Raw genomic sequence first — 12,240 nt, forward strand, 5'->3', positions numbered from 1 at the left:
TGCCTACTTCCGTCTCTGTTCTATCCTGATTCTTTTGCCATGGATGGCTTTCTCTAATTCTCCTCCTTCCCCATCGGTCATGTTACACATTGATGAAACTTTTCTCTTTGCCACACATTGTCAAACAGGATTGGCTACGAATGACGGGAGCTATAATCCAGCCCATCTACAAAGCAGGAGGGCATTGTTAACCTGGATGTTATTCTACATGTCTTAAAAAAGACAAGGAAAGGCTCACACTTCCTTTGTAGTTAGGTAACTCCACCCTCTACCTCTTTGTATACAGGGACTAGGCACACTTGATCTTTGACCGGAAAGCACCTTGACCCAAGGCTGCAATTACGTCCACTTTTACCTGGGTAAATGGAAAGGAATAAGTAGAAAGATACCCAGTGGGATTTACTTCAAAGTGGAAACATCTGGAATTCTAATATAAGGTTATTGTTCTGCATCAATAAGCAAATCTGATTGAGTTGAGCAGGATTAACCCCTGAATAGATATTCATAGGATTTCCCCATAAAATACAGGTGCTAAAGAAACCAGAGATGATGATTCTAAGCAGGCGCTCTTATGGGCTTTTGCAAACATTCACAATTGGCCAACGCAGGAATGTTTAGAATGTAGTCAATGTATTACACCTGAAAAATTGACACTTTGGCAGAAGAATAAGAGCAATCCATTCTGGCTTCCTCAGAAATGGTCAGTGTATAGCCGTGATGGCGAACCTATGGCATATGTGCCACAGGGGCATGCGGAGGCTCTCTGCCGGCACGCGAGCCATTGCCCAGCTAAGCTCCACCATACACGCCTCCCACCAGCCAGCTGATTTTCGGGTCTCTGCAAAACACCATGCAAGCCATCGAGAATATAACTATATACATCCAACAGGAACAGGAAGGGCCTCACAGGAGCAGATAGAGGTAAATTCTAGAGAAGCAGGAAATGCATCACTGAACAATGGAGATGAATGCTAGAGAGGAATAAAGCTGCATACAAGGCTGACATAACACCTGTAACAGTGTAGGCATGTGGAGGGGGCCGGGGGTGCCCCTCCTGTGCTGTTTCTATGGTCCCAGGAGACTTCAGGGAGGCCTGCTAGGCCCAAAATGGGGCGTGTGTGTGTGTGTCACATGCGCATGCACAGGGGCGCACACATTGTATCATAAATGTGGACACGCGCACACGTGCTGTCGTTCACACACACACACAATTTTGGCATGTGAGGACAAAAGGGTTAGCCATCACTGGTGTATATACAGTAATGGAAACTGGACTGTAAGACAAAAAAAAAAATTCTTTTTTTTAAAGAAAATGCAATTATATCATTGAAGCCTTCTGAATAACTCAACAATAATTAGCAATAGCAATAGCACTCAGACTTACGTACTGCTCCGTCGTGCTTTACAACACCCTCTGAGCAGTTAACAATGTCAGGATATTGCCCCCAACAATCTGGGTCCTTATTTTACTGACTTCTGAAGGATGGAAGGCTGAGTCAGCCTTGAGCCGATCAGGATCAAACTCCTGGCTGTGAGCAGAGTTAGCCTGCAATACTGCATTCTAACCACTGCAATACCAGGGCTCTTTTTAAGGTAACAGATTAAAATAATCGGCATAAATGTGTCAGGATCTATCTATTCTTTGCAGTATTAAACTGGAAAGAAACTGCTAAAAGCCAAGGATCAAACAATCTTGAATTCTAAGGTGCCAAAGTACCTTCAGAACCTCTTTTTCTTGAACTTCCCAGATCATTGAGCTGCCTTTTCCTACATTAGAGAGAAAAGTGAAAGCATTCTGGAAGTTGGTTAAGAGGGAGTACTTCAGCAGGGCTTTTTTAGCTTCATAACTGAGATGTCTTCGTGTGAATTTCTTTAATGGGATGGTCTTGATTTAGAATGAATCTTGTTATTTTTGATGATTATCTTGTTATAAAGGGACCAAATGGCTCAGTGGCTAAGATGCTGAGCCTGTCTATCAGAAAGGTCGGCAGTTCAACGGTTCGAATCCCTTCCGCCACATAACAGAGTGAGCTCCCGTTACTTGTCCCAGCTTCTGCCAACCTAGCAGTTCGAAAGCATGTAAAAATGCAAGTAGAAAAAGAGGGACCACCTTTGGTGGGAAGGTAACAGTGTTCCGTGCACCTTTGGCGTTTAGTCATGACGGCCACATGACCATGGAGACATCTTCGGACAGTGCTGGCTCTTCGGAGATGAGCACCGCCCCCTAGAGTCGAGAACGATTAGCACATATGTGTGAGGGGAACCTTTACCTTTTACCTTATATCTTGTTATATCATAGACACTTTATTGTTTTGTACCGTGGATATTTAATGTTGTATTTTGTGTGTGTGTACTGCCAATCATTTAATGACTGTGGCAGTATATAAATTTAATAATTATCTAAAATACATTGCAATTTAAAATAGTTTAACCAACCTAATGTCTTCTTTACCTCTGCAACTTTGTTTAATACCTTAAAGGGAAATCTTTTGAACCCTGATTTATTGTACATATATAGTCTGGGTGAATCTAAGGGATATCTGTAAATCTTATTTATATCCCTATGAATGTTATAATAGGGAATGTTTCCAGAGATATCAAATATCCTCTGAGGAACAGAGAACTTACATTAGGACTCAGAAATCATTTATATTATGGGAATTGTGGAGAGTTTAGACCTGAAAAATTTAAGACATCTTGCAGAAATCATTTATTTAGAGCCCTTCCAGATATGTAAGGAACTGTCACTGTATGTGTATGGTGACTGATGTCTCTAAGTGGAATATGTTTTTCACTTACTAACAAAAAGGATAGTATAGTGAGAGTAATGTTTATCTTGTATAGCAAGCAAGGATGAAGAAACAATTCTGTTGAAGGCCAAAGCATTATCTTAAGGCTTTGGGGTTTCCAATGCTGTGGATTACAGATAACATGGTGTAGACCTATCTTTTTGCTCTGCTTCTGGCACATCCCGACCCCTATTTCTTTTTGCAGTGCTTACTTTCTCCACATGTACCCAGCAGGTATTAACAGGTGAAAGAGATTGTTCTTGTCTTAGTTTGGGTATCGTTTGCTCAGTGAGGACTTTTGAAATTAATCCAAGAGTGACATTAAGTCTTTGCGGTGAAAAAAAACACGTCCTGCCCTATTGGAGAATGAAAATATCAGGAATTATTGAAGCTCAGTGAATTACAGAATTGGTAATTATTCAGAACTTACAAAACTGCACCTTTTTTGTGGCTCAGATCATTTAATTCCTATTAGAATATTAAAGTCAAAGTAGTTACGGGGAGTCATAATTGGTCTATAGAAGCACCGGCAGCACCATATGTGATAAGATGGCCAGAAATGGAATGTGGTTCCATACTTAAAGGGCAGGGATTTTCATCAAGGCAGGTGAGATTCATTCAACAAGGCTGAAATATCTGATAGGGAGGGAAGGAAAGAAGGAAGGAAGGAAGGAAGGAAGGAAAGAAGGAAGGAAGGAAGGAAGGATTGATTTTCATCAAGGCAGGTAAGATTCATTCAACAAGACTGAAATAGCTGATAGAGAAGGAAAAGAAAGAAGGAAGGAAGGAAGGAAGGAAGGAAGGAAGGAAGGAGGGATTTTCATCAAGGCAGGTAAGATTAATTTATAATAAGGCTGAAATATCTGATAGGGAAGGAAGGAAGGATTGATTGATTGATTGATTTTCATCAAGGCAGGTAAGATTCATTCAACAAAACTGAAATAGCTGATAGAGAAGGAAAAGAAGGAAGGAAGGAAGGAAGGAAGGAAGGAAGGAAGGAAGGATTTTCATCAAGACAGGTAAGATTAATTTATAATAAGGCTGAAATATCTGATAAGGAAGGAGGAAGCGAGGAAAGAAGAAAAGAAAGAAGGTGATTTTTCAGTCATATTTTAACTAAATATCCTGCAGGATAATAATAACTGGACCTTGAACACAGGAGAATTGTACCCCTTGTGCTTTTTTGTAAATGCTTCTGGTGGTGAATGCAGGGGTGATGCTTTCTCAGTGAATCACAAATCAAAACATGATGATTAGGATTAATTGTACAGGAAGATAATGTGGCATTAGCCACATTAGACAGATAACATCAGAGGATGGATTGATTTTTGAATTAGTATCTCTGAGCCTTCAAAAGAATGATGCTGAAATAAATTCTACGCAGCATACCTCCATGAAGCATACCTTCCCTTTTCAAGTTCTTTGCCTCTTCTTTGGTCAAGCGGTTTCTTATCCAATGAAAAGAAGAATTTCAGAAAGAGATGCCCAACCCCACAGGTAGCTTACATCAGCAACAACCTTGATGATGAATTCCCAGTTGGCATAAGGAGCCAAAGTCTAAGCACACCTTAGATTTAGATAGCCCCTTCTCCCCACCATATAGAATAGAAGAATAGAATAGAATAGAATAGAATAGAATAGAATAGAATTCTTTATTGGCTAAGTGTGATTGGACACCCAAGGAATTTGTCTTTGGTGCATGTGCTCTCAGTGTACATAAAAAGACAAGGTACATTCATCAAGAATCATAAAGTACAACATTTAATGATAGTCATAGGGTACAAATAAGCATTCAGGAAACAATATCAATATAAATCGTAAGGATACAAATAACAAAGTTACAGTCCTGCAGTCATAAATGGGAGGAGATGGGTGATAGGAACAATGAAAAGACTAATAGTAATAGTAATGCAGCCTTAGTGAATAGTTTGATAGTGGTGAGAGAATTATTTGTTTAGTAGAGTGATGGCGTTCTGGAAAAAAATGTTCTTGTGTCTAGTTGTCTTGGTATGCAATACTCTATAGTTTCATTTCAACTCCTACCTTCAAAACGATGCTGTAGAGCACTGCACACCAAGACAACTAGACACAAGAACAGTTTTTCCCCCCCGAATGCCATCACTCTGCTAAACAAATGTCCCTGGAGACTTACAATTCTCTCATGGATCCTCCCATGCACTTTTGCTTGCTCTGGTTGCTGAATGATATGGAGACAAGCTATGTCAACATTGAAGGGTCTCTTTGTCAGTTGCATAGCTCTTATCCAGTCTGTCTACTCATTTAACGTCCCAATGTTCATTCTCATCTTATCTGGATTTGGACTCTGGAGCCCTTGGTGTTCTATGAGCTTGGGTATTTGCTTGCAGTGTTTCATTACCTGACCGGGTAGCATTATCAGTGCTTATCATCATCATCATCATCCTGATCATCATCAAACATCAATGATAATGAACATCATCTGGATTTATTAGTGATGTTTTCCTCTTATTCTCATCTGTAGGAAAACAGATACAAGAGTAGCAGTCATTATTAATGGAGAGGTGAAGGATCAATCCCCCAATGTGCAAGGACAACTTAAGATATGCTCTTTTTCACTGCACAATGTTAATTTATATCATACACCGCCTAATCAAATGTCCCTGCTTATTCTCCAATTGGCTGTAGCATTACCAATGCCCTCCAGCCACCAAACGACATAAAAGATGCATTTGCAGATTTTGAAAATTAAAGCCATCTATACAGCCAGTGGGGAAGATCAGCTTATTTGGTTGCTTAATGAAATATAAAGATTATTTTAACCAATGTAAGCACAATTCGACAGCTTGCAAAACACTGTAGCAGCTTGACAAATGGCCTCTACCATTTACAAGAAATTTGCTGCACACTGTCTTTTAAATATTTAATTTATTCTACTTGGAACGTGGCAAGGAGGTAAATGGGAAGTTAAATGTGCCTGAGCATGATTCAGTTTGTCTCCATCTCCCCATAAATGAATGGCTCTAAGAAAATAGTTCTTTATTACATTCTTACATGAGTTCTAATCAACAAACAATTCTCCTTTCATATTAGCAAAAGAGCTGTTAACAGGAGGAACTTCAAAGGTTTAAAATGAAATAGGAAGATATCGGGGAGAGAGTTACATGATGTATGAAATCTGTTTTTTCAGGAACACGAATTGTGCTTCTGCAGGTTTAAACACTCACATTTTAAATCTAGAACTATCTCAGGAATGCTCTCAGTCAGTCCTTTTTAAAAGCACAGATCTATGACCTTTTTTAGCCTAAAGACAATGCTTCACCTTTGAGTAGTACTCCTAAGGCAGATGTCAGAAAGTCTGTGGGGCCACACTAAAAATTAAATGTCATGTCATTGGTCATTAAACCCAATGAATAGAAAATAGTGCCAACAAAATAGTTAATCTGTGATTATTCTCCTCATCTTGAAAATTGTACTTTTTATTAGCCACATTTGGAATGGCTCTGTATAATGCAGTCCTGGTTTTTTTTTTTTTTAGATTATGTACCCAGGTGTTAAATCATGTTTCCTAGATTTAAATGACCCTGAGGAGAAGGATTCAATCGCCTCATTAAAATATTCATCATCTGATCATGTTAACTATCTTAATATAGACAATCCTTTAGTGACCAACCCATTACTTGAAAGTGTCTTCTCACCAAAGGGTTGTTCAGGCTAAGCTTTGTTGCAATAAGGTGATGGTTAACTTTCCTCTTCTTTTTTTAAAGGTAGATCTTCTCTTTCTGATAGTGAGTAAGAGTCCCCTTCCAAGCCTCCTGGGGAAAGGTTTGCCAAGTTATCTATTCAGTTCAGAAACATTTCTTCACCTCTAACCAATTTTCTACTCAGATTTGACTCCTGTTTCTCCCATTCACTCATGAGAACAGAATATCCTCCAATTCTAACAAGTGCATCCCACCTGCTACCTATCTCTCTTTGTCAAAGAAACAAAACATTTTATAGTCTAGCGATCTATTTTTTTAAATAATCTTCTTTAAACTAATTGTTCCTGGTAATATTGAGTGGCAAATTCATGAAGCATTTGCATATAATTTCCCAGGTGATTCTTTTTTTCTGGCTTTGAATCAATGCCAGATAATGCCTTCATATTTGCATGATTTCAGCCTGTTTTGCTTTTATTGCATTTACCTTGTGCTGAGGACTCTTTCAGAATTATATTCAGCTCTCATGATGTCTTTCCACCTCCACATTTATATTATTTAGCCAATTAGTAGCTAGAACATGGACTTAATGATTAGGGCAGTCCAGGTTCAAAGAAAAGTGCAAATCTTGCCTTCTTTTGCGTAACCTTAGCCTTATCAGCCTTCTGAGCCTAACCTGCTTCACAGAATTATTGTGAACATTAGAGAATCTCATTATATTGCCCTGATCTATCTGGAATTAAAAGTATAAGACTAAAAATAAGGGTCTCATTTATTCCTCATCCCTTGTTTAAATCAGCAGGAAAACCAGAAGTAAATATAAAGCTTAAAGGCAATCTATCATAGCCACAAGGTAAAGATGTACGGTTCCTTAATAGAAATTTGTTCTCTAAGTGCTAATTGTTCTTTACTTTACACACTTAAGTGGGTGTGTTCTTTACCTCCAGGTGCTGAGATTCTCTTCTGCTTCTTGAATAATGTTAGACAAACTAATGATATCCAACAACAAAGCCTTACACGAGTCTTGTCTGCCTAGAGATCTGAAGACAGGTTTGTTGAATAGAAAGCTACTGGCCTATTTTTCTCAGAGTTGTGAAAGTCCAAGCTTGCCTAGAGAAGGCTGCCTTTTAAGATTTGTTCAGAATATTTCAACTAGTCCAAAAAATAGTTTGTCATCTGTTCAAGAGGGACAGCCCCTTCAGAGAAGAGAACAATGTTGTTCAGATTCACTGGCTTTCGCTGTGATGCTTCAAGCCCCGTGAAACCACAGGGAAGGCAGAAGGTATCTCAGCTAGCCTTGTGCACAATTTTTGATAGGAAAGCCACCCAAATGTACATACAACCATTCTCAGATATTAATCAGTTGGTAACTTTCACAAATCACTGCGCCAGCTGGTTTTAATTCCCAGTTCAGACAGCTATATCTGCCTACTCAATCACTCAGATAAGCACCTAAAGTGCAGCAGATAATTTTATGAGTGTGTGTCACATTGTGATTGTGTAGCTTCCTGCTGAAGGAGTACTCCCTTATGGTGTGTGTCTAAACAAGTGGATCATTTATTTCTCTCACAGGGCATCATCTATTAAATGTTGCTTTCGATTCTGTTTTGTTTGTTTGTGTGTTTGGGGCTTTAATTGTTAGATGTTGCTGGCTAGCCATCTACCCTGCTTCCCTGAAAATAAGCCCTTCCCAGATAATAGGCCCAATCGGGCTTTTGAGTGCATGTGCTAAAATAAACCCTCCCCTGAAAATAAGCCCTCCCTTCCCCAAAATACTGCAACACAGCAGCAGCCATAAGGTGACCACGCTCGTCGCCTCCTGCACCTCAAATATAATAAGACCTCCCTGAAAATAAGATCAAGTGCTTATTTCGGGGGTCAAAAGAAAATAAGACCCTGTCTTATTTTCAGGGAAACACAGTAATGGTTAAAGAAATTGGATACATTTTTTAAATCATTCAATGGAATAGACATTTTTGAAATAGTAATTTCTGAACTATGCAGCGATGTCTGACTATTATGCACTTATGTGCAGAAGGCTGGTCAAACGTTCATGTGCATTTTTTATCTCTCTGAATGTTGATCATCGGAGTCCAATTCCTTCACACTACAGAGCAAAACTGGGCATTCTATTGCACAATTCTAGAAATGTTGTCATATTCAAAATTTACACCATCTCTTCACCTTTTTAAAATGAAAGAAGGAATAGATGAACAACGTATGTTTTGAATATTTACTGTTTTCTGACATCACTAACTTGATACATTGACAACGTCATCACACTGGACTTAAGAGCATTTTTCTAGGATTATATCTCTTGTTTTGGAAACATTGAAACCTATTCTGTGAAGTGTAAAGAAAGTTGTGTTGGTGACTAAATCTAAGGAAACCTAGATTCAGATCTGCACCTTCATGGATCTAACCATGCACTTTGTCTTGAGACAAAAAAAAATATGCAAAATAAATTAACTAAAAATAAAAATATTTTGAGGGTTGTTCAAATTTTCTGTGATTGCTATGCATGGTTAGATTTCATTGGCTTTTGGTTAACTTTTTTTTTTAAAGATCCCTGCATCTCTGCAAAAGTAGATATTTCTCTGATTTGATTCTCTTTCTCCCAACCTCTTTCCCTCTCATATAAATGAAGATGCTTTGATTAGGTTCAGGGAAGTGAGTTCACTGTCAGTATATATAGTGTGACTTTTTTTTTTCAACCATCGATGCCTTGTTAACATTTTATGGGGGAAGGGAGCCATTTGTTTTCCTGCATTTCCCTCCTGCCCCTGTTCCTTCCAGATACAGAAAGTACATGATTGTGACCAGACCATAAAGAATAAAATCTGTCTACAAGCCATACAAAGTATAATATTGGGAATAAGATTTTGACAGCTATGATCTATAGGACAAAAGAAAACACAGATGAAAGAGCAAAAAACAGCCCCTCTGTCCAGTTTTCACAAGTCTTTTATTATGTGCAGATGGAACTTTTATGCCATAATTATTGAAAAGGGCCTTGAAGGACCATCATCCAGAATAGTTGAGTGGTCGTTTCAGCTGAATGACAGAAAGCTACTTTCTATCTCCCTAATATGGAAAGACCCAAAATGCCAAGGAAAGATTATGAGAGGCTGGATTTCAAGAATAAAATGACTGCTACGGCTTGAGGCTACCTATTTTCCAGTGTTGGAAAATATAAGATGACTGGTTACAGATGAAATCTATATCTAGTGATATTTTGTCTCTCAGCAGTATACAAATAATATTCAGTAGCCGACAGCATACAAATACCCAAAGCTACAGTCTTGCTCTCAGTGTATTTCTTTTCATTCTTATGTCAATGTTTTGGAAGTTGTAACATTGGAGGAAATCACACAAACGTAAAAATCACATTTTAAAAGTAGCAATTCTGAAGATCGTCAATTGTCTAAATAAGACAATTTGTGCATCCCGAATCTCTTACTGGAAAGATGGTAACTATATCAGTTACAGCTTTCTCCTGTAGCAAAAGTCAAATTATATTAGCTACATGAAAACTTCATCACATGGATCAAGTTCATTAAGTCGCCATAGGATTGGGTAGAACATGTTTAAGATTTTAAAATTCCACCTCCGTTAGAATGCACCACACCTGTTTTGAATAGTACTTTTGTAGAGAATGGTTTCTCAAGCAGGCATTATAAAACTCTGGTGTGTTTCATTTATTCCTTACAAATTTATAAAATTTACATTTCAAATAAAATAGATTTCATTTATGAAATGCAGATGATTTGATAAGTAGACCCTAAATTGTAGTTTATAAAAGCATACTGGTGAACCAATGGAATAGGTGAAAAATAGGATTACTGTTTGCAGAAAAATAGATGTTTCTATTTTGAAAGTGAACATAAATTAATTTTTCAAGTTCAAGTGTCACCTATATTTTCTTTGAACAAGCAAAATGATACTTTCTGTGTCAAATATAAAGGCTTCAACCTAGTTTTTCAAGAACAGTCAAAATGAAAGGGGGTGAAATCTAAAAGGGACTCCAGGTAACTCAGAATTCTGAGAGTCCCTAGGCCAGTGCCTTTCGAAGTTGGCAACTATAATATATATGGACTTCAATTACCAGAAAGGTGGCTAGGGAATTCTGGGAGTTGAAGTCCACCTCTTAAAGATACGAAGTTTTAAAATCAATGATCTGGAGCAGGGGTCGGTAACCTTAAACACTCAAAGGGCCATTCGGACCTGTTTCCCAGAGGAAAAAAAAACACCACAGGGAACCACAAAGGTCATAACCAGAAGCCCCCGGTTCAATTCTGGAGCTGACCAGAAGTTTGGTTCCCCCACCATAGGGTCTCCTCCTAGTGTGGCATTCTTTTTCCTCTACCTGTCGTAACTGAAAGCCCTATCAATTGTGGAGCTGACTGGAAAACCCACCTCTTGCCATAGAGTCTTCTCCTGGAGCACTGTGCTTCTCCAGCTCCCGCCCCCCTAAACTGGAAGCTCCTCTCAAAATTGTGGCACCGGCCGAAAACAGGGAGCCACAGCAGAGAGATGAAAGAGCCACATGTGGCTGCAGAGCCACGTGTTGCTGACCCCTGATCTGGAGGGTGGCAGGGCCTTCTCTGGGATGGGCCCGACCCTCTGGAATGACCTCCCCCCCCCCCGACATCAGAACAACCACCGATCTCCGCTCCTTCCACAAGAAACTTAAGACCCACCTGTTCCAATTAGCTGGCCTGGCCCAATCGTAGTTTTAATCTTCTATCCCCCTGGCCGGTATTTTAAATTTTTGGGGGTAGACCTTTTAAGCTGTTTTTTAATTTTTATTATTACTGTACAGGCTTTATATTTAATCTGTTTTTAAGGGGTATTTAATATTTTTGCTGTGTATATGATTTTTTTTTAGCGGTCTATAAATACAATAAATAAATAAAATAAAATAATTGGCCATTCCATGGAAAGGCATAGGAGGGTGAGAAACCCTGAAGACAAATATTCGTAATGGCAACACATTGATATTGGTCTCCTTCTTTGGCTTCTTACATGTTTGTCTTATCTCTTCCTTTCTCTGTAGAACTCAGGAAATTGTGCAGGGATTTGGGTTATCTATTTAACCTTTAAAATAACCCTACAAGGTAGGTTAGCCTGAAACAGAACCTGCATCCTCCAGCAACAGAATATGGATTCGAACTGATCTCCCCGTTTCCAATCCATCATTCTAAGCAGCTCACCTCAGCACTTCAGTGCAAGGGATATTTGTGTTTCTCTATATTACATTTACCCCATCTTGCTCAGTTACCATGGAAGTAAGATGTTGCTCTTATGGTTGCCTGATCCATAGTTGGATGGGGCATTAAGGATGAAACACGTATCCTTTGAACTCCAAACAGAAAAAGGGACCCTGAATCCAAAAAAATTATTAGGGGACTGGAGGCCAAAACATATGAAGAACAGTTGCAGGAACTGGGTATGTCTAGTTTAATAGAAAGAAGGACTAGGGGAGACATGATAGCAGTGTTCCAATATCTCAGGGGTTGCCTCAAAGAAGAGGGAGTCAAACTATTCTCCAAGGCACCTGAGGGTAGAACAAGAAGCAATGGGTGGAAACTAATCAAGGAGAGAAGAAACTTAGAACTGAGGAGAAATTTCCTGACAGTTAGAACAATTAATCAGTGGAACAGCTTGCCTCCAGAAGTTGTGAATGCCCCAACACTGGAAGTCTTTAAGAAGATGTTGGATAGCCATTTGTCTGGAACGGTATAGGGTTTCCTGCTTAAACAGGGGGTTGGACT

The sequence above is a fragment of the Natrix helvetica genome, assembly GCF_964273705.1.
Source record: "Natrix helvetica genome assembly, chromosome: 3".
In the NCBI taxonomy this organism is placed as follows: domain Eukaryota; kingdom Metazoa; phylum Chordata; class Lepidosauria; order Squamata; family Natricidae; genus Natrix; species Natrix helvetica.